Source organism: Gavia stellata, chromosome 1, assembly GCF_030936135.1.
Source record: "Gavia stellata isolate bGavSte3 chromosome 1, bGavSte3.hap2, whole genome shotgun sequence".
Taxonomy (NCBI): domain Eukaryota; kingdom Metazoa; phylum Chordata; class Aves; order Gaviiformes; family Gaviidae; genus Gavia; species Gavia stellata.
In genome coordinates this window covers 94,672,757-94,693,325 of record NC_082594.1, presented here as the reverse complement: position 1 = coordinate 94,693,325, position 20,569 = coordinate 94,672,757, and positions in this window count along the sequence as shown.

The window sequence follows — 20,569 nt, the reverse complement described above, 5'->3', positions numbered from 1 at the left end:
CATGCTGTGCAGCAGAACAGGTCAGAAGCAGCGGCTTCTCGTGATGGCTCCTTGTGTCACCCATTCCCAGGCCCCTGCAATACCACGTACAACTCCTGGATGCTCCTGCTGCTGGAATGTCCTTGCAGGCTGGCAGCCGGCCTGGCACAGCACTGCCTCCAGGCTCTCAACTCGGTACTGGAGGTGTCAGAATATGATGTTGGAAGAAGCAGATGAATTTTGGGGCTTCATGATCTTGTTGATGAAGAGGAAGTGATGTGCTCTTGGGTAACTCTTGGTGTGATGTGCTTATTTTCAGAAACTGCACAAAGCCCTGTTCTCTCAGCAAGATAGTGATTGATCAAGTCCAAGCTTCAGTCATTTCAAGCAAGCATATATAGGTACTGCTACTGAAAGCAGTGGTCGCACACACAAAAGATCAACCAGATGAGTCAGAACAAAGCCAAGTATCCTGTTACTTTTTGCTTTGCCAGTCACCAGCAATAGCAGCTGCACACAAAATGTTTCAGTACCTGATGTACTGCTGTAGGCTGTCCTGCAGCATGACTGCAAGAAGTCCAGGCTATCTTGGACTTCAGACAATAGGATAGGTTATCTATACATCCAGAAATTTGGCAAGGCACCAGTCAGCATAAGGTGTGTGCCGAGCAAGACTGTGGAGTTCATATCGTATGCCCTAAAAGTTTTACGAGGTTGCCTGTAACACAAAAGCATGTTAGCAGAGCCTGTGGTTGGTCCATGTCTGAGAAAAGTTCACATGAGTTTTTCTTACTCAGGAGCACAAGATCACTGTGAATGTGTTGGAGCCATAAGCAGAGAGCAAGAGCTTGAATGTCCTGCCCCATAATTGAGAGTTCCCCTTTGAAAAACCCAAACAAAACCCAAAAGCCACAGTGGCATTAAGCAGTTGCTGTAGTAAGCAGAAGAACGCTCTCCTGCTGACTGCCTGGTCCTGCTTCCTAGTGCTCGCTCACTTGCTGGATGCAAGAGCATGTGAGGCCACACAGTGACCTGAATGAAGGAATTAGTCTGGGTTAAAATTAACCAAGGAAAAAATGTGTGTGTGAGGGATCATTCTCGTGAAGTCAAAGACAAAGATGATCTCAGGGTAAGAACTAGTGGCAGGAGGCAGGGGAGGCTAGGGCAGCTTCGTCTGGCAGGGGGTGGCTTAGTCTGTGATCACCAAACCGTAGTGTCAGCTGCTGTCCCCTGCCAGGGCCAGGCTGCAAATCTTTCTCTCCCTAGCCTCACACAAGCCTCCAGACCGAACTGGATCCTGCAGCTCAATGAATGCAGAGAATTGTCTCTACATGAACAATTTGCTGCTGGTCGTTTAACACTCAGAAGCGTGAACAACCCAGCTTCTGCTTCTGCCCCAGCCGCGTGCGGTACCTGTGGTCTGGAAATGGTCCATCTGGGCTGTGCCTTTCCCTCTGGGTAGCCGCTGGCAATGTAGAACCTACGGTTTCCCTGTCTGACTGGAAGAGTGGGTTACTTACTTTAGCCTTTTTAAGATGTCTCTAGCTGAAGTGGTTGTATCAAGCTCCAAATGGGGGTTGTGTGGCAGGTTGAAGCCACTTGCGGCATTCTCCTCTGAGGTTGTGCTATTGCAAAGCACAGCTCAGTTGGTTGAGAGAATCTGCCCCAAATGCTCAGTGCTACTGCAGGGAAATAACACAAGACAGGACAAAAATACTGCCTTGTATTTATCATTTTTCCACCAATGGTCCTTCATTTATTAGGCATTTCAGACTCGCAGAGGACACAAGCAAGCTACTGTTTATTGCAATGCCTGCATGGGTGCCTTGTAATCAGACTTCACCATCCTGGTGGTGTTTCCTCTCCTAATGTGCAGTCCCAGACACAATCCCTTCATCTAGCCTGAGCCTGAGGATGTGAAAGCTTTTACTGTATTTCATGTGAGATGGTTAAGGATTGGTTTCTGAGAACAAAAGAAATCCGGCTTGTATGACTCTTGTCTTCTTATTGGCCAGGAGAAGATAATCAATAATTCAAACTTAAAGCAAACCCAGTAAAACACAGAACTTCACTTGTTCCTCCTTTGAACTTAAAGCACTGTGGTCTGAGTCTTTGTCATTGCTTTGCTGCTCCACGCTGTGCTACCTGCTGGGGTTATGCCTTTACTAGGTATTTCTTGTGATGCAGTAGTGCATGGGGCATCACATAATGATCAGGGTGCTGTTGTTCAGGCATGCTTTAAAACCACAATTTAGTGCTTGGGATTTCTCTCTGGGTTGGGGACTTCCTCTAAAGTCTCTGGAGCTACTCCTGGGAGCCAGAATTTTCCCTAGTGGCAGGTATTTCTAGGGTGAAAGCATTTGTCTTGAGGCCATGGCTGTCTCCATCTTTGGTCTCTTACCATGCTGAACAAATCGCTGGCTCTTAAATAATATTAAAAATAAGTAATGATTATCATTATTTTATAGTTTCATTGCTTCCCTGAACAAGGTAGATAACAGTGGTTATTGGTGAGTCTAAAGTCCTGCTGAGAGAATTCAGTATAGAATGAATTTTCTATGCAGGAAAAGAAGGATAATGACACACATCAATGGTTGGGGATGGGAGGGTCCCAGGTAAAAAAAGATCCTGTGCTTCAAGAGGCTTCAAACACTGTTAAAATTAGAGGTGAGGTGGACTAACCCTTCCCTCTGCCCCCTCCACTTCAGAGGAGGAATCAAACATTGTAGCTCCTGTTGTCAAAATCACCCCTGGAGAAAAAAACTTCAAGATGTACGATGGGCTTAAGGACAACCAGGCAAACGCAGAGCGCAGAGGTGGTAAATCTTCAAATAAATAAATAAATAAATAAACAAGCATATAGCCTTGTGAGAATGTCTGCCTGGAACACGCACTTAAAGAAGTTTCCAAACCCCAGAAAGTCCACGTTTTTCCCACCTCACACACGTCTTTCTCTGCTCTTCATCGCTCACCGACAGCAACAGAACCCCCCCCCGCCTTTGATTTACAATTAAATTAAGAATTACTTTGGTAAAAAGTGGTGCTTTTCCCCGCCTGCTTTGTTTCATGCCTCCAGGCTGTGCAGACCCCTATTGCTTGCTGTGCGAGAGACAGCGTCATATGGCTTGTGAGGAGCTGCAGGAACTGAAACCAGTTCTATGATTTATAGCACTAATAAGGCTCAACTGCCATTTCTTGTGGTTTCCTCCCAAGTTGTCTTTGATAATTTCTACTTGTACTGTGTTTATTGTTGCTGCTGCTAGGATTCTGTTGGCAGGTAACTGTTGCACTGTTTCGCGCGGTCTGCTCTTTTTTGTCTCTCTTTATTGTGTTATTATTATTAATAAACATTTATGTTTGGAGAGTACGAAAATGGGTCAGCTAGGCACTGTCCCCCTGCTTCCCCTTGTCGTGCTTGGTGCTGTCAGAGGGATGAAAGATGTGACCTGCCATGAGGAGTTTACAGTCGCATGGTGACAACCCCTCTTTCCAGATCACCTCCATGGCAGAAAGGCTGCGGCAGCTCTGCTGGTGGCCATCTCATGAGCAGCCAGCCCGTGGTGGGGCTGTTCAGGCTTGCTCCAAGGGCCCCAGCTCATAAAGCTCTGCCAAGTCACACTGGGATGATTTCTAAGAGCACACGCCTCGGCGCGTTGCTGGAGGGTGTCACCTCTGCAGGTGAGCAGCCGCGAGGGAGATGTGGCTGGTGCTTTCTCTCGGGCACAGATTAGCACCTTGGCTGTGAGCTGCTGCAGCAAAGGCAAGGCACATCCTCCTTTTCTGCCATCGGCGTGACAGTCAGTAACCATCAGAGGAGAGGTCCATGGATAGTGCGCAGCTGCCTACTTTAATATAATCTCTTGAATTACCCCAGCATGAACTTTCAGGGTTGGCACTTGGATGCCTCACCCTGGCCTGAGCAGCTCTCAGTGGTGGGGCTAGGTCCCAGCCTTTTGGTGGCAGGACATAGTTGGCATCAAGAGACTGCAATGGAAGAGAAAGAGGATCCTGCTGCGGCCAGAGAGAAAAAGCAGTGTTGGGGGGATTGGAAATGGAGAGACTTCTTGGGGAATGGCAGGAGTGAAGGTACACTGCCTTCACTGTAGTCTGGTGGTTGCAGCAGAGTTGGGTGAGAGACAACCTGTCTGTTCCCTCTGATTTATGTGTTTCTCTTGTGCTCACTTTTGGACTGCTCTCTGCCTGCTTTTGTAAACTTGGCTCGAGTAAAGTCTGTGAAAACAACTGAATATTATCACCCAAGGATACTGGAGATATCTTTGCTGACACTCACAGCTCTGCTTTGATAATTTGCCTAGTAGAACATGTGTGGAGGATACGGGCTACACACAAAGATACTGATGAAGAGTGGCTGTGCCATTTTTCCTTGCTCCTGAGCAGTAGCGGCAGTCCGTGGCTGGCTGCAGTTGTACAGATGGGTCTGGGTTTCCCCTGCTTCATCCCAGGCTGCACACAGCATGAGAGGGCACTGGCGGAGGTGGAATTACTGCCGACCCAACAGGCCACACTGGCTGAAAATTTCAGTGCTGCGGAAGAAATACAGCCACCCGCTCTGCTCTGGTCAGATCCATGTGTCTGTGAGAGCTGGGCAAGACAACAGGAGGGTTGAGTGAGGAGGGTGGTGGTCACAGAGATGAGTGTAAAACTCCCTGCTGTTTCCCACCTGCCAAGGTCTTCAAAGCTGGTGAGGTGACCATGTTGCCCTTGACAGTTGGCCGGTCATCTGCACCAGGGCCACAGAGGCTTTCTTTGTCAGACTCTCCCATCACATTTCAGTTGCCAGCTATGCAGCAAACAGAGGGCTATTACACGTTTGCCTGAAGGGCAGAGGAGGGCCCTCAGTGTCAGGTTTATCAGGGCGATGGTTTCGCCTTCAAAGCTAGGCAACCCTAATGGCAGAGCACCTGAGACTTGGCAGTACCTTGTGCCCAGAGAAGATAAAACCTCGGAGGAAAAAAAATAAATTAAAGGCGTTGTAATACGAAAGCAGCAACAGAAGTTTCATAACACAGCTTTCCGTACCTGAGCAAACTGCATATATCTGCTTTCTGGAGCCTGTCGTGTTTCAGGATATGCCCAGGTTTGAAGGGCTGGTGGGAGCCCAGCTTCTTTCTTTTTCCATGGTCTCATGGTCTTACTTCTCAAGGCAGTCAGGTAATTTCTCTTGGAGCCTTCCTAGGAAGAGGCACACAGGCCTCAGCCAGTGGCGAGTCCCAGATCCTCTGCCTCAGAGCCCCACTGTTTCTCCAGAGCTACATCCAGGGGTAGTTCTGGCTGTGGCCATAGCATTTCATTGAGCCTTGGCTGAAAAGAGAGCTGAGTCAAATCAACAACTCTAGGACCAAGCACTTCCAATATCGAGGGAGGTAGATCCATCTGCTGCTTTTTGGAAAGTAGTAAATTATTGCTTCTTCCCCTGCTGCACACATACACACACAAACACCCACAGACTTCATAGTCTGAAGATCTGCTGTCCTTCCTGCTAGAAGGGTAATTTCTACTCCCATTTTCTATGCTCATTTGCCAGTAAAACCAGCTCTTCTCTCAGATGAGGTTTTGAAATAATTCTCGCAGGCAGCTAAGACGACTTGCAGTTATAATACTTGACATGAATCTTCATGATACTGCACTGGCGTTCATTACTCTTTCCTGCTATGCCAGTGAAGATGAAGTGGGGCAACCAAGGCCATTCCAGAGGTCAGCAAGAGGATCACCATTCATGGCCCTCTAACTTATCTTCCAGACCACAGCAGGAGGCTCTAACCTGGGTTGACGTTGTGAGAAGCTTCACTGCACTGTTTGCATCACCTGATCGCTTGTGGCACAACAAGGCTTTTGAATCAATCTGCCAGTTATATATACTTGGGAAAAGAGCATTCACAGATGAGGTGGAGGGGTTTCAAGGCATTAGTAGGTAGAGTGGATCAGAAAAAACTGTAAGTCACTTTAAACCAAGGAAAATGTTTTGTTGTAAGGATTTTTGCAGTTCTGATTCCTTTTGTTTGGATTTTTTAAAATTAAGGAATGTTCCTTTTTTTTTCTTTTTTTCTTTCTTTTCTTCTTTATCTCTCCTCCTGTTAGACTTTTCCAACTTTGTTACTGAGGAGGTAAGAGTAAGACAGGGGAGAAGAAAAAAGAGTCAGAAGACATTAGAAAATTCAAGTGGCACATGAAAATAAAAAATGGGTGAGATTCAGCTGCCTAACCTTAGGCAACGAGAGATATATGAGCTACTTCAGGATTCCCTTCAGCCGCAGCTTTGCAAAGGCATGGCCTCTGTTAGGTCCTCTGTCATGTCTGCAGCTGTGTGCAGATGTCCTGGATACTCTAGCACATCTAAAGGGCAAAAGACACCCTGGCTTGGGCAGCAAAATCATCTTGGCTTCTTCTGTCTTTGTTGCATAAAGCAGAAATTTTCTGACAGAGGCATGGAATTTTCAGGATTCAAAAAAACACCTACACATTTTGAGAGACTAAAAAATAACATTATCCCTTGTACAAGTTTATGAAAGTCTCCTTAGAATCAGTGTCAAGGCAATAACGCATGGTGTTCCAGCCCAGCTGTATTTGCTGCCATCTTCTGTATGTGTGCCATTAGCTGGCAGGCATGCACAGAACAGAGGTTTCCATCAGCTGTTCTTTTTAATGTAAAATTACCTCTTAGTGTGTTGAACTCATTTGTGCCTTTAGCTTGTAAAGGTGTTAAATACAGGAATCTGGCTTTTCTCTGGCATGCTCAGTCCCTTGCATATATAGATGCCTCAAGGTATTGCATATATGATTATTGTAACTACCATTTTAAAGTGTTTTTGTGTTCAAAATGTGCTTGGTGGCGCTCATGACAGGATACTCACTATTTGCCTGAAAATCTCATAACTTAAATAAGCATTTACCATCAACCTAATCTAATCTAATCTAATCATAATCAATACCGATACTGTGGGATCTTGTAAAACATGACCCACATGGCAAGTTCTGCCACTTGTTAATTACGCCCTTGGAGGCAGCGGTCAATAACTCCCAAGGGTTAGATGGTTCCTACTTAGTCAGGTGTTTTCATGGAGTACCGCTGACATTCAATAAGGACTTCTGCAACCACAGAAAACTTTATACTGTGACATACAAATTAAAAGGCTTAGGAAAGACAGCAATTAGAGAACTGTTTAAAAAAAAAAAGAAAAAGAAGCTGGCCATAGAGCCCTGCAGAGCAGGCCTTCAGGGAACTGACAAGATAATTTTTCTTTTTCAGAAAAAACATTTAAAAGAGGTTTGTGTCTCATCCAAAACCAACACAGCACCCTGAACTAGCACATAAGTCACTGCAAGTACTTCTTTCAAAAAAAATGTCCAAACCTTTGGCTTGGGTACTTTGCCATAGCTCAACAGAAAGAAGTTCTTCCAGCATCTGGCAGATGAGAATCTGTCCAAATTAATATGTCAGCTGATATTCAAAGCAGATGATCTTGTTCTTTTCTCTACATTTAATATGAAAACGTTTGTGGTGAGAGTAATTTATGAAACAGAAAAACTTTGAAGAAGAAGGGATAGAAGCAAACATAAGATCACTGCCTTTTCTTCTGGGGAAACTTGGCTTTAATTTTGTTTTAAGCTGCTGATTTAAGTGAGCGAGTCTTACAAAAAAACACATGCGGTTGGGTTTTTGTGCCACAGTTTGACCACCTATGTTAGCTAGTTTAGAAGAAAACGAGGGGCAAGTTGGATGGCTTGCCTATACTGTATATCCATCCCAACATTCAGTTATTGGTGCTATTGTTCTTTCCTAATTTCATTGATTTATTCGCTTACAGTAACAAACCAAGTTGTTCATCTATGCAGTATGAAGGAAAGGGCCCTGGAAACAAAGACCAGACCCTGTTCTACTGGTGAGAAAGCAATGGAGGATGCACAGGAGAGGCAAAGAGAGGGGGAGCATTGGTGCCTTAGGCTGTGATCCATAAAGACCTGCTTCTGAAGGCAGCATGGAATTCCCAGGGCATCCAAGCAGCGGCCACCCGTCCACATCCTCCTGGAGGGGTGAGTCCCGGCTCTGCGTTTCACGTGAGATAAACGTAAATTCACATCAACCTCTCTCTATAGGCAAAACTGGTGGAACACATCAGACATGTGGGTACTCCTATGCTAATTGCCTTGCTCCATCTCATTCAAACTCAGCCTACATTCAGATGAGGTAGTGTGTCATGCTACGGTAACTTAAGAAATGTGTGCCACTGTGGCTGGAGATGGCTGTCTCATATGAAAGACGTGAGAACTGTACGGGCATGTACTCCTGGTCTATTGCAAATGCAAAGTGAAATGAGTTAGTTTCTTCCATGTCTGAAACTCATCTTACTTTACTTTGCAGTACAACAGACTGAGAGCTTGCACATGGCCAGTGACTCTGCCTCAGCTAGAAGATATTTCTCTACCAGGTGTGGTAGCATTTTTAGCCATTCTAACGTGGTTATAAGGATAAGTCTGGTCATGCCCTCATATGTCTTTCTTTGCCTTATCTGGTTAGACAGTGCCCCTTTCAGAACAGAGACAAGCAATGTGACATTTCAGGTACTACTGCAATCTTAATTGCAAGTCATTCTAGTAGCTGAGGTGACTAATGTAATAAAGACACACATGTGCATTGATACAGACAGCAAGCATTGCAAAAACGGCTTTGCCAGTCATTTCTCTTAACTAACTAGAAAATACTATGATGTGTATTCTGCCACGGAAGTTTTAGTGATGCCCCTGAATAGCATACAGCTGGGCCCCACTCTTAAAAATAGCAGCAAGGTGTGAATAAGTGCAGTCTGGTTCAGCAGAAAGAAGAAAACATCACCTCAGTAGGACCAGAGGAGTTTGGTTAGGTTTTGTTTCTCTCGCTGACAAACTGCAAAGAAATAGTTTTGTTTCATAACGAAAATTGCATTTAATTCAAAATGAAACATTCAAGCACCCAAAGGAGAAGTGAGAGGAAGGGGTTAGATTCAAAGGGGGAGTATGGAGGTGAGAGGGCTGTCCTTCTCTAGTCTAGTGGCCTGGCCGTTAGGGCACTGCCGTGTTCATTTCAGGGGAAGAGGTTGGCTCAGCGAGTCAAAGATGCTAACGTGACCCTGACACTGTGCAGCATTAAACACTTAAAAAGGTTTTGGGTTTTGAATTCAGAGACCTCAGCCCACTTGGTTACCATGGCAAACAATCACCGGTAGAAGTCTTTTAACCTTTAATTAAAGATACAGAAAAAGGAGGAAAAACAGTTTAAGCACTTGAAAAATAAAGTATTAAGTAAGACTTTCCTTTTTAAAAGTGTCCATTATTCCTCTTCCCTTAGCTGTCGACAGTTTTTACAGCAATGCTTCCCTCCCATTATTTAAGTTCATAGCAGCAGTGGCTGGTCTTGGGGAGAGACACTCATCGAGATAGACTGGATCTGTTGTTACTACTCATTTTTGGACTCCGCTCTGCTCACTTGAAGACACACATATGCGCAAGGGGAGAGAAAAGGACAGCAAAGACAAAAAATATGGCTTCCTTTTCTGGTGTTGACTTTTACTTGCAGCCTCACTGCTAGAAAAAGACAAGCACCATACATGGCATTAGCCCCTCTGAGATCTAGGAAATTTGTACCAGTGTCTGCCTCTTTCAGACATTGCTTTTAGGTGTCGCCCTGACTGCAGCTCACAGCGGTGTTGCACAACCTGTACCCTTCCTGCCTAGGCTAGTTTGATTAAAGAGAAGGTGAAGGAGAGAGAACAAGGAGAGAAGCATGTGAGGAAATGACAAAGCAACTACAAAAGAAGTGACATCAGGACCCTGGATCTCATCTTCCAAGTGGGTTTCCAGGACTGAGTTGAAGTTGGTGGACCTAGCAATGATATCTGTGTGTCTCCTGGCCAGAAACTGGCCAGAAGGTCTGATCAGATCAGGTAACTAAGTGCCAACAGTGTCACAATGTTAACTTAGGTCTCAAAGTTGGCAATGACAACTGTCAGGATTTCTACTTTCTGTTCACCTATCCTATCATCAGTATCAAAATGGATGTCACCAGAGGATGATGAACACGGCAGCAGCCACTGGTTAGGTTTAGGTCCTGGCACACCAGTTTTGGTCCATTGATTTTGGCATTCATCTTGTATATCAGCCCTGGCCTCAGCACAGCCTTTGGGTGATATCAGGAAGATTTGCTGTTTGAACTAATTTGGTCTTCCTGTCTTTAACTTGTGCTGACTGTACAAGTAATTTTCTTTAGCAGACTGAGCTGTATTTTTTTACCTTATGAGCTTTAGTATATGGGTCTGCCTGGTGTAGTGCTTTGCAGGACGTGTAACGCCCTCTTCTGCTGCTGTATCTGCCCTTCTGATTTCCCAGGGGAGTGCCACAGCCATGAGAGGAGGGGGGATCCTGGTGGAGGCACTCTATCGACAGCACTTTCATGTTCCTTAATAGTCCAGTACTCATTAGCACAGATTGGGGAAGCCAGGTGAACCATTTCCACGTGAGGGTCTCAGCTGAGGGTCTAGAAAGACCTTCTGTGCAGACCAGGACACATCAATGACGGGGAGTAAGAACAACCCACCTTAGTATGCAGCACAGCACAACCTTATGGTATTCTCCTGAGAGATAAGTGATGCTGGTTCAAGTTCCCCCAGGCAGAGGAGGAAATTAAACCCAGGACTCCCACATCCTTTATGAGTGAATAAAAAGTGGCTGTCTTCCTCTCAGCTTTGTGAATATAATCTTGACATTTTTTCCAGGAAAGCAATTTGGTAAGTCCACACTGAATTCGACAATCGTTTCAGGACAATGGAAAAAGCATTTTTCAGTGAGAAGTATACTGGCTAAAAAAAAAATTATTCTGAACGTAGTGACAACAAAACAACCAGGCAGACCCCACCACTCTGCCACTTTACATCCAATAGCTGTGGGGCAGGGAGGCTCTAATGCTCGCAGGCAGTGGAGGAACTTATCTGGCAATGTGAAATCTTGGTAGGAAAAAAACATTTTGAGTAAGTAATGAAATCCTCTGGGAATGGCAGATGAAACCCGAACACTAGTGGGACTGCTCTGAGTCCTGACACAACTGCAGTGGTGTACATGAAAACCTGTGAGGAACAGACCCACTCTATTTGCTAAGATGTGACCAATGTCCTGGTTCTAATTAGGTACTAAAGGCCTAAGAAGGTTCAAATGCCGTGTTTGTAAGAGTTCAAAGAGAGGGCTATATGAGGCCTTGCTGGCAACTGTAAGACTGAAAAAGAAAGCAAAGGAAAAAGTGTTCTTTACTTCTCCAACCTTCTTTACTGAACTCAGAACTGTGTCTACTAGTGGCCAAGCGCAACACGGACCATAAGAACCAACTGAAGTCAAAATCTCAGTAGTGAGATGCTCTGCTACCATGGAAAACTCACCTGTAGAAACAAAACCAAATGTCAAACAACTGTGGGTTGTTTCCCTGGCAGCCTGTCTTTCCAGTCTTCTCTCTCTCTTGACGAGTAGGTCACTGTGTGTGTTTGTGTGTGCACGTGTGCGTGGGTGGGCATGTACGCAAAGCTGAGGTTGGGTCTGGGAATAAGTAAACAAGGAAACTTTCACGGAGCAGACAGTGTCCTGAGCCTTGTCATAAGCAAGTATGCCTGTGATGGCAAGCAGTGTCAGCTGGTGGTTATTACTCCACCCTGCACCTCCCTTCTTGTTCTAAAGGAATGCAATCGTGGACACACTCCTTATTCCTGCTTGGAGCTCAGGGCTGTGGAGGATAGACTGGTAACCTTGGCAAGAGGGAAAACTGAGGTTGTGAGTTTGTGTTTGTTGTCTGCTTTACAGAGGTGGGATGAAGCAGTAGAGATGTTACTCAAATCCTATAGCATGAGGTCATGCAACTGGTCGGTTTTCTGTGGGACTAGTGGGGACAGAAGAACTATGTGTCCTCTTCAGGCACTTTGAAAGGCTGTGGGGTACAGCTAGACCATGAATCCATCCTCAGTAGAGGTAATGTTTTATTGGCAGTTGCCTTACAGTCATGTGAGTGTGTTTGATTGCCTCCCTGTCTGGACAGGGCCTGAGTATTCCTTCCAGGGTACCATGACCGAATCAGTATATGGGCTGCCAGGAGACTTACAGAGCCATGGCTGTTTGTTGAATGCATCAGCAGTGTCACTGAGGTGTCATACACGGAAGAGAAGAGCACAGGTGCCAGCCTGTGGAGATGGGACAGCATGGGAGACCATGGGGGGGAGAATAAGCATCAATGGTTGTCTGGGAAGGGGTTATGTCTCAGTAAAAAATGTTTGGTTTTCAGCTAGATGAGTTCCCTGTTCTAGCTTCCTGCTAGGCCACCCAGATGCTACCACCAGCATGAAGGAGCAAAGAAAACACATGGCTGGAAGTGGAGGGGAGGATGGGACAGTTTCTATTGGTCTTAGCCTACATAACAAGCTCATCTAGTGTGACCATGTGAACATAAGCTCCTCTGATCTGTTACCTAGAACTTATTCTAAATGCCTACTTCATAGCTCCTTTATTTTAGGGAAGGGAGGGATGCAGAGAGAATTAGACTGCAGATGACTAGGCCACTGTGCAGGAGCACATATCTGCCTGTGGGAAAGCAAGGTGGTCCTTAGCAAAGGGTAATGCCTCTAAAGGCTAGCATGGAGGCTGCGTGTTTGTTCTGACACGCATCTTCCTAACCCCCCTCCAGCTAACATGAGCTCATATATACACCTGTATGCACATGCATGCTCACGTACAATCAGGTGTAATAAGGAGTGAACAGGGACAGAAAAAAGAGGCTTGTCTGGCCCCAGTGGCCATAAAAGAGAATTGCTGCCATACCGGCTAACACGGGCTGCGGCAGCGAGGCTTTCTTTATCGTGCCTGCTCTTAGTGCTGTGGACAGGGTGCACTAAACGTTCCGGGTAGAGAAGGAGCAGAGATTTGCTGAAATTGCCTGCTTGATCAACCTTGCATCAAATCTGTGCAGGTACAACAGTAATGATACCTGGTGTTCTCAGAGCCCCTTACCTTCTCTGTAGATGGTGCTGTCACTAAGTTCTTTTCCCATTGCCAGGCTGGGACACAGGACAGAAAAGAAAGACTTTTGTGATCAGGCTGTACATCAGAACCTTAAACCGCTTTAAGTCCAAATTAAGGTCAGTAAGGACAGCAAGAGTGCTCGCTGATGCCCTTGGAGAGCAAACTACAGCTCTATGAGAGGCCATACACAGAGATATGGCAAAGTCTTACAGACTACGAACTTAGCCCTGGAGCCTGTAGCATAATCCCTTTGATCAGCAAGACTGGGGTTACTGTAGGGTCAGGGTTGACATGAAACCAACCAATCAAGCAAGACCACCTACATATTTAAATTACCCTTTTCTTTGGGGGAATACAGTTTTCTTTAAGGATTTTTTTCTTTTCTGCATGGAGCTCTGTGCACCTCTGTTTGCCTCTGCACAGCACTGCTGTGATAGATACAAGCATTATTATTCAGATACTTAGGCCTGTAATACTGTAGACAAGCAATAAGCAAGGTTGCCAGGGGTTTTGTTTTAAAATAGTCTTTTGAACTCAAGGAACTTTCCAATAATCACTATGTACTTTCATTTAAAAAAAAAAAAATCAAAGAAACCAACCCCCAAATATCTTTAAATCTTACATGTAATTTAAAAAATGCACAAATATTTTTTCATTTCTTTTTGCAGAGGGGGAACAGAATCAATTTGCCATGGTTATGCCTCCTGCCAATTGTTTAGAATTTCCAGGATTTAATCTTTCATCCATGTGTGTATCCACTATTTACCTTTGAATGAGATAATGCATAATGGATTGGGCTTTATGGAAATGAACCAAAAAACCCTACTTTTTTGAAAAGGAGAAAGTTGCACTCTTCCTTTATGGCCTAGAAAAATTAGTGCCAATGTTACAACAACAGTGAAGGCACAGGAATGTACAGGTTAACTTAGTATGAGCTCAGAAGATGTCACACGTGAAGGGAAGCATGTACAGTGCAGTGGTCCTGCATCCTTCCTCTACTTGAGGCTTAGTACTGGTGAAGTAGCATCACTGCTGTAATATAAGCAGATGTGGGATGTTCACTGTTTTCTACCCGCCGGGTGGGACTAGGTCTTTAGGTGCTTAAGAATCTCAGGAAGGTTTAGGAATTGTGCAGTAACATGGCCAAAATGTAGAAGGAAGGTGCGGAAGGCTGGAAATACACCTGCTACCAGCAACAGGACAGAGACCCTTGTGGGTAACAGGAGATCATAAAATGGAGGGTCCTTTTGAACAGTAAGTAGCTACAGATCACTCTACAGGTGTTCTCTGGACGTGATTATCCTTGGTTTGAATGCTGCTTTCTGCTGTACCTACAGCTGAGGATTAAGTAACTGAAATGGATTCTGCCTTTTTTTTTTTACTTTGAGAAGAAGAGGTAGCAGTAGCTTTGATGTAAATCGGGCATGATGCTATCTCATGCTCTAAGTGTCAGGTCTGTCTGCAACCGTTAGTAGAGAGAGAGCAACACTCTGACATGCCTCTCTTCTCTCTCTGCTTCACACGCATATATGTACATCTACGGAGCCTCAAAGAGCCAGAATCAGCAGAGGTCTTTTAAGAGGTTTCCTGTCTAAGGAGCAGTGGCTGTGAGCAGTAGATGGTATGTTATGGGGAATTTGTCTCACCTTTCTTCTCATGCTAAGATTTGGCACTTTTTTTTCTGTTGTCAGGTGTCTTTTCCTAAAAGCTTTTCCTGGCTAGAGCACGGATTATACTCTTCCTGAAGCACGTGCACAGGGGAATTGCTCACATCTGGCCTATCTGTTGATATCTGACTAACTGTGACAGAAGTAGAAAGGAAAAGCAAAGAGGTCATGGGCATGGAATTCAGTGCACAGATTGGATCAAACTCCAACATGGTGCACTACACCAGGAGATGGGAAAATTGGCCATGGCTTACTAAACTAGCTCTCATCGTCTTACTCAGTGGTCAACCCTCTGTCCTTCCTTCACAGAGGGGCCAGAGAGGCCAGGTAGCCAGAGGTAGCACCAGGAAATGTAGTATTTAGGTTTTAACAACAGCATTCCCTTGTGGCCCTAGGTGAAGAAGGAAGCTGTGGTGTGAGGAGCACCACAAACACATAAGGAGGGCTCCCTTACAGTTGTCTCTGTGGGATCAAGACCATGTTGTGCTACATTTTGCTAGAAAGGCTATTCCTTTCTTTTTGAAAATGGTAAGTCTGTGTGTCTTTCTCCTCCTGGTACAAACTAGGGAGAAATGTTACAGTCACTGAAGGAACACAGTTGGACAACCAGCCTAAGAGTGAAGAGACTCAGGACAACAGACAGAGTTTATCGCATTGTGCCATGGGGATGATGGTCCTGATGAAGGTGTATCTTCCATTGAGAAATCATTCAGCAGTACATGAATCTGCTGTTTGATGCTACCTCATCATTCCAAATCAAGAAGTTGCCTTTCAAAACAGCTTTTATGTAGGCAAAGGCCAGAGTAGATGTGAATTTCATCCAAGACAAGAAAGTAACTCTGACCTTCCCGTCATTGCAGAATTGTAACAGGCGGCTCATAAATGGTCCTTGTTTCATCCATCTGACTGGGGAAGAGACAGGAGTGCTGAGTGTGAGCTGTGTTGCATACAGAGGAACTCCTGCATCTTCATGCAGCCTTCCTGATTCCACAGGGGATCTACTCAGGTCCCACAAGCTTGGCTGACTTGGGCTTGAGAAAGCTGAGCATGGTAGCCTCACACAAAGGGGTGTAATTTCTACAGGGAGAGCAATCAGTGGGGAACTGCTAAAGGAAAACATGGAGCTTTGGTTCCGGCAGGAGATGAGAGTAACTTGCTCGCAAGGTCTCCCTCCAGCAGGCAATTTAAAAAATGACCTTGAAGAAGAATACAGCAAATTAATTTGTCTCTGATGGGAAGTTTTGGAGAGTCTCTTGCAATTTTATGCCTGTTGGCTAGACAGCTTACCCTGGCAAGTACCCTAGCCTGTGCCAGGGACACAGATAGCTGCCGACTCTTTCATCGGACTTGAGAGGGGCTTTTAAAAAAGGCTGTACTTCTTGAAAGGCAGAATAAATTGTGAGGGGATCTGGCAAGGCATCCCTATTATGCTTGTAACTGGCAGTTGTAGGCGGAACGAAAGGAGAGGGATTGGTGGATGGTCAGATTAGGATATGTGTCTTCACTGGGAGGAAGTTTGTGATGAGTGGAAGAAAATGTGGGGAGAGGCCTTCAGCATACTGGGCAGGGGATTAGCAGCTGGAGTACTTTCATGCCCAACACAGGTCTAGAGAAAGGGGGTGGAGTGAGTCTCTAAAGGACAAAGGTCAGCCAGTTACAAACATTTGTCAAGCTGAGTTGGTCACCTTGTCAAGGCCACCTTCTGCCAGGCTCCCTCCTAAACATCACATTTGAGAGCACTCTCTGTAATACCAGGTGTTTTCCCTTCTTTGCATGAAAATAAGTTAATCAGCCCTCTAAGAGAGGGCTTGGGAGTATCTGCTTCTCCCAAGAAGAACAGGAAGTCTAAAAAGTAACTTTCCAAAACAGAGGAGAAGCTGGGTTGCAATGGTGTTTAGAGCTCACAGATCCCCCACGGAACAAGGAGACACAGTTTTAGCTAGAAGAGGCTGCTTGAAGGCAGCCTGAGGAATGAACACCCTCCCCTTCAGTACTTATTATTATCCTCTTTTTCCCTTCCTATATGCCTTCCTGGTAGCCAAGCACCCACCCTGCAAACAGACAACAGTCTCTCAGTGCAGCTTTCCCATGCACTAATCACTTGCTCACTCTTTTCTTGCTGGCAGGGAGTGGGAAGCGGGCAGGAACCCAGGGGTGTGAGCCTGGAGCAAGTAGGAAATAAAACTATTCCTGTAGTCCTGGAAAGAGAATATGTTAGGGTAGAACCCCTCCATCTCATTGTCACCATGCTAGTCAATGACTGCAGTGTCTGGTCTCAACCAAGAGTGATTAATGAACTACCCATGTTTGTCCCTAGCAGATGCTTGTAGTAAGTGTGTTGACTGAGGTTTGGAGTGAAATAAAATACACCATTTAACGGACAGACACACTTGCAGTGAAGATGAGTCATACTGCATCACTTTTTTTTTTTTGGAGGGTAGAGGATTTAACCCTCACTGAGTGAAGGAGTTGCTGATTTAGTCAAGTTGAGAACAGGATGCAACACATTGGTCTAGTGCATTGACATTTGCATCTCCAAGTGAGAGTGCTTGTTTTCACTGGAAGAGCAGCAAAACTGCCTTCTGAAACATTTAAAGGTAATTTTTGAGGAAAAGAAGTGAATATATTTTGATGGGAAGCTTTGAATCTCTCTGGACCTACCAGAATGGCTGCAGAAAGTCTTCAGCATTTCTATGCATACAACTTTTTAAACTGTGTGGTCTGTTTTGGGAGTTGTAAATACATACTTACATTTGCATTTTACTTTCACCTGACGTAAGAGCGATTTCAAGGTAATGGGCTAACAGCAAAACATTGCTGATCTAAAATTAAAAGAATGTGTCATTCTAAAGCAGGGCAGCTCAGGTTGAGAGCAAGTATTGGAAGGATGGGAGAGAAAGATGTCTTTTCCACTGACTATCACTGATAGGAGACCTCTCTGGCATACAGCAAAGGAAGAAAAGGCATGCTTGAATGCTTAAGTCACGAATGAATTTTGCATAAAGAAAAAAAAAAGCCAACTTTTCCCCTGTAAGTACACCCCTTCCCTCCCCGCTTTGAAGCCCCTTGGGACTCCAATACTAATTGCTGGTGGCTAGTACCTTGCACAGGGGCTGCACTGTGTCAGGCAAAGGAGAGAGAAACCTGTCAGGATTGTGCGGAAGTATCCCTGGGCACGTCCAGTCTCCAGACACAAGCTCAACCTATATCTGTTCCTGGATTTAAAAGCACTATAGAAAAGTGCTACACAGGCACAGTCTAAATGTGCTAAAAGCTAACTGGGACACGAAAAGAGGACTTAATTCTTTAGTAATATCAAGGAAAATATGTATCCTTCCTCCAAGGAAAATAAAACAAATGTTGTCTACTTCCATAAGGGATGGAATCCAAAGCCATCAAAAAGTCACCCATACAGCACATGACAGCACCACAGTTGGATCCTGGCTCAGCCTTTTAGCCCTCCGTGCTGCCACACGGAGAGAGCAGCCCTCAGCCTGGTGACTCCGGACCCTCATCCACAGTATTTTAGACTATTGTCATAGAGTCCTCATGAATTTTGCATGGTGGAAAACTCTGAACCTTACACTACATGTGTGCATTTGTATAGGAGACAGAAAGTAAAATTAAATAGAGTATGTAATTAGGTATTTCATGCCACATCATATTCCTCTGGGGTTTAAAAGGCATATCCAGCATTTGATAATGACCCAGACTAAGGTATATACGCTTCCACATGTCTGTTTCTCAACTTCCATATGATGCAGAAGCCTACAGACATACATTATGCATTTAAGCTTGGGCAGCATTTGTGCCCCTACCTGGACATCTTTCTTGTTGTGCCCCTGTTCTGGAGAGTTACTCCTGCAAACAAGTGCCACAGCTCTTAAAAGCAGTGATAGTGAGGCATCTGAGGGCAGATATGCAAAAATGGCTCACACAAGGGTGGCCAGTTAGTCACTTCATTGCTGGTGTAGGTAGACCAAAGCTTATTTGGACCATGGTTACTCTGCAGAACTTTACAAAATTTGCTTTTATTCTATTCACTGCCTACCAAGTAGCATTCATCTTAGCAAAAGCAGGAACCATAAAGGTGGAGACACAGCAGGTACAGGGGCTGTTCTAAAAGCTGGGACCCCCCGCCCTGCTTGTGTCCTCACCTGGTTGGCAAAAAGCTTAAAACAATGCCAGGTGCTCACAGCTATGGCTGACCAAAGTCACCCAACCACATCTGGCCTTGGATGATAAGTGGCCCTGGGTGCAGCCAGTTCCCACCGAGACAGTGGCTGGGCTCACAGCATTCCCAGGGCTGTAACTGTGCTAGCCCCGGTCAGGAACATTGTCTGCAAAATCATAGAATCATAGGATCGTTTGGGTTGGAAAAGACCTTTAGGATCATCAAGTCCAACCATTAACCTAACCCTGCTAAGTCCACCACAAATGTCCCAAGTGCAGACAGAGCCTTTGGAGAAAATGTTACTGGGACTGTGTTTCACCAGCTGCCCAGAATGGAGCGGGATTTGTTTTTATCTGGAAGCCTTTGCTAGCCAAACTGGCTTTCGGCACCTGTTGCAAGGGCCAGCCTCTTCTTTTGCTTTTCACCCAAAACCCGTGGTGCAAATCTCAGGGCTGGCTTGAGCTGGCAAGAGGAAAAATGTCTTATCATCTCTCTAATGGTCTGGAGCTAAACACAATCTCTTTGACAAAGGTGATAACATAAACAGGGTTTAGCTTCTCTTTAACATTGTTTGTAAAACTGCCTTATGCAAACCAGTTTTAAAGAATAGTCGAGTCCTACCTCTGGTAGCCAAGCAAAACTGCTATTGCCTTTCAGGCAAAAAAGTGTTTATAGGCAAAGTTTTTGAAAAGTATTAATGTGATTTTGCAGGCCAATGTAGACAGTCCCCCAGGGTTGAAATCAGACCTGTTTTTAAAAAAATAGTAGAAATAGGATGGATGTTCCAACTGACTAAAGTTAGAGAAATGCAAAGTATCACGCTGGGCTGGCTCAGTTTGAGGAAGCGATGCAGCCATGCCAGTGCAGCGCCCCGTGTCTGCTCGCGACTCCTGCCTTTGAGGACGCCACAACAGCACTTGCAGCCCAGGTACTGGGCCACCCACCCATCACGGTCCTGAGCCAGCACAGCTGAAGCTGGCTCGAGGTCCTTCACTGCTCATTCTGTGGTCCCAGGCCTTGGAGCAGCAGCAGGTCTGTGGCAGGCGGCAGCTGGTAGATGCCAATGCTGTGTTGCTAATCTTCACGTGCGCTGTAAAATGGTGTATGAGAGGAGTCATACCTCAGTGCTACCTGGCTTGATAGCATCTTTGAGTTAAGTGACATTCCCCCCCCGCACTCTCCCCCCATCCTTTTTAAGGGAAAAAAGAAAAGAAAGGAAAGTTGCATTCTGATGCTGGGTCAGTGGATATGGGATAATTCAAATTCAGCATCTTCATCCAAGCTATATGGTACCCAAGGGACAGTATCTTACTCTGCTCCTTCCTATCACTCTGTGCACTTGTAGGGGCTTATGGTATTACTGCAAAACACTCTAGACATGCACAGCATGAAGAAACAAGTTGAAAGGTACATTTGGATGCTCCAGACTCAAATCAGATAAACTCACAGGATTCACGTGGCCTCTGACACCAGGTGATTGCAAATGGTAATACATACAATCCAAATTTAGGTTGGCACATGCTTTCCTAGCAAGGGGGAAAAAATAACTGCATTTTAACAGACTAAGTGGTTAGAGAACTTTGTTAATTCAGACATAAACCTGTTAGCATAAAATATTGCCGGAGGTCTGAAATGGCCTCAGACAGTTTACATTTTTCATCAGGATTGCTGTTAGAGACAACTAACCCTTTCTCTCCCTAAGAAT